At 31.8% G+C, this 3,319-nt stretch overlaps 1 long non-coding RNA gene across 1 annotated transcript in view; it reads right to left on the bottom strand.

Annotated features, from left to right (window-relative positions):
• Window positions 1-2,402: 2,402 nt before the first annotated feature.
• LOC114074825 overlaps window positions 2,403-3,319 on the bottom strand; it is a 10,249-nt gene continuing 9,332 nt past the window's right edge. The window contains exons 2-3 of the long non-coding RNA XR_003575117.1: window positions 3,185-3,249; window positions 2,403-2,566 (exon numbers count right to left, since the gene is read on the bottom strand). This is a non-coding gene — a long non-coding RNA (uncharacterized LOC114074825). The remainder of the gene's footprint in view (window positions 2,567-3,184; window positions 3,250-3,319) is intronic.

Here is a 3,319-nt window from a genome sequence, read left to right on the forward strand (position 1 = left end):
GATAGTTTTTATATTGAATTGATGTTCATGGCCATGGGTAAAGGCCTTATGGTATTGAATTGGATGGTTTAGTATTGGATTGAAGTGTTGAGGACGGAGTGGTGGTACGCTGCCCTAATTTACTTTATTTTATGTTAATTAGACTTAACTTATGTTGTGATTGGTATGGTACAATCATGGTGGCGGTGTTATGTGCTTTACTTGCAATTGATGTGGCCTTGTCGGCGTTATTTTATGTAATATGATGATCATGGTCTTGTCGGTAACTACTTGAAGTATTATGATGATTTTTCTAGTTGATTATGTGAAGTTGGATATGCCTATCTACATGATAAATGATGTGAAAGTATATGTGTTCTTATATTGATTCTAATTAGGTGATCATGTTAAATTATGATTATGACTTTATGTGTATAGTCTTAGGGTTGATGCATGGTTATTCCTTCTTGACTATATGAGTCTGTGATGGTCATGTTTATGATGATATCATAGTATAAAGGATGACATAAAGATTATAAGTGTTATTTTTATGTGCTTTTAGAAGGACATGTAATATGTGTTAAAGAAAAGTATGTTGTGTCTTGTCTTAGTTAACTTGTGTCCCTTACTTGATACATGTATGAATGTGAATATGAGATGTCTTGACTTAGGATTCTAAAGCATCTTAGTATTGTATTTATGAATTACATGAGACCTTAAATGATGTTAAGAGATTCTTTTATGTGAAACCTTGAACCTAGTGGTAAGGTTATGAATGTTGAAGTCGAAAGTTGTAATGGTATCCTTCAAGTAAAGGAATGATACACTTAAGGATGGTTGGTTGGAACGATATCATATCAAACCTTACGAAAGTCATTATGAGCTTCTTGTCGCCATAGTAAGGTAGCCCTACTGGACCTTTCTTTGTTAGGGTAAATGTGATTGGTTATGAACTTAATATGGAACCCCTTTATATGAACCTTTAATGTAAATTAATCTATAGGAACCAAGGCTTGCACCGAGTGAGTATGATAAGGGAAGTAGTTCTAGTTAAAGAATGAGACTAGAGTACAAAGCATGCCCTTCATATTCCTTAACCATATGCATACATGGGATGTGTCCAAGTTCTACCATAGACAAGTAGAACACCCTCATCGGAGTAGGATAGAACTCAGGATTTCATGCTTTGCTATCATGGTCTATGTCGTTTATTGTCTATTGTCATCATATGGGATACCTACTAGCATTAGAGAAGTTCTATGAAGTTTAGGTGGTGGTATGGGATGCTATCTAGACATTTCACAATAGGCTTTGAAGGTGTTAGTTAAAGACCCTAGGTCTCCAAGACCATTACTTTAATGTCTTTATGTGATGAATAAATCTTAAATCAATTAATTAAAGTAATGACTTAAGTTAATAAAGTACGTTAAATGAATAAGTACTTACCTAGAGTAGTTAAGGGTTGTCTAGTTAAGATGTGAAGGGGCATAGGAATGGTCACTTCGTATCTTACCTAGATAAGTCTTAAGAATGACTCTAGTTAGGGAAATGTTGATTATGTGGACCTGATTTAGGCCTTAAATAGTCTTAAGGATTATTTAGGTAGTCTTGAAGCGGTCAATCATCACTACAACAAATTTGATTATTAGCGACAAATAATTTTGTCACAAGAAATTGACATTTCGTCACAAAAAGAATTTAGTGACGAAAAATAATTCGTCAGTCATTCATCCCTAAAGCATGGGTCACTAAATGTATACATAGACAATTTAGTGTTTCATCACTAAATAGAAATATATTAACTACGAAAATATTATCGTCCAAATGTTTCGTATTCATGACAAATTGTTTTTTCACAATAATTGTTTACATTTGTAGGTAAAGATAAATTTTTGTCAATAATTAGGTTATTATAGCCGACGAAAATGATGTGCCACTAATTATTTAGTTTAATTAGGGAATGGAATTTGTCACTAATATTTTATGCGTTTCACAGTCAAGCTATTAATATTTCGTCACTAGAAACTACTTTTTACATACACTTTGTTTATCGTCTCTTAAGAAGAAAATTATTGAAAACAATATATTTAAATGATTTTGTAGTCGAAACAATCATGTCGTCACTAAAAATAATTCTTTTGCCGACAAAATAAAATTATCGCTAAAAAATATCTTAAATAAGTAGGCAATTTCTGGGACAAAAATATTTTTGTCACAGAATTTCATACTTTAATGATGAAAATGTTATCGTCTTAAAAAAGTAATGTATTTGTCACTAATAATTGTGTTTTTGAAGATAAAATGTTTCGTCACTAATGAAATTTAAACTTGTAGTAATATTATAATTTATACATAGCTAGGTCTACATAAATTTAAAATTTTATCTAAAAATTAAAATTATTAAATAATCGAGTACAAACATATTAAACTTAATAGCATGGAGTAATTTTTTTAATAATGAGCATTATACATAATACAAATTAAAATTAACAACATATATGTATAGCCCTCAAAAAATTCTTGCAATCTTTTGTACGTTGTATTGTGTTTAATCTTCCAGTTGTTATTGAGCATCCTACCGTATGACCTAAAATAATAAAATAAGTGAGTGTCAAAGATAAAAATTATGCAAAAACAAATAAATTGGGCATCTATGTCTAGTTAGCACTGCGATAATTTCTGCTTTGTATTTTTATTTGGAATTATATTGAGATTTATAGAAGAAAATCCTGCCATGCAATTATTCTTTAAAAAAAAGGTAGAAGTGTGAATCAATCTCTAACAAAATAATATGTGACAAGTCATATATGCTCATATTAAACACAGCCCCTTACATATGATGTCAACAGTTACCTCAGCCTTTTCAACTGTCACGACCCAAAACGGGTCGCGAGTGGCACCCACACTTATCCTACTATGTGAGCGAACCAACCAATCTAAACCCCACCATTTCAACCATAAATAACAAAATATATGATGCGGAAGACTTAAAACTCATTAACGAAATCAATTAAATAACTTCTAAAATTTATCAATCATTATTCCCAAAATCTGAAAGTCATCACCACAAGAACATCTATCTTCAAATTACTAATCTAAAAGTATCTAAGAAGCAAAAATAAGTAAAAAGCTAGTCCATGCCGGAATTTCAAGGCATCAAGACATGAAGAGGAAGATTCAGTCCAAGCTAGAAGCAATAGCTCACCCTGAAATCTGGCTTGATGAAGACTGACTAGAGTTGCGGTTGAGTTGAAGACGGTGACACGTTTGCTGCACTCCACAATTAACAAAGAAAAACAAATACAAGTAGGGGTCAGTACAAGGCACAAGTACTGAGTAG

The sequence above is a fragment of the Solanum pennellii genome, chromosome 11 (assembly GCF_001406875.1).
Source record: "Solanum pennellii chromosome 11, SPENNV200".
In the NCBI taxonomy this organism is placed as follows: Eukaryota; Viridiplantae; Streptophyta; class Magnoliopsida; order Solanales; family Solanaceae; genus Solanum; species Solanum pennellii.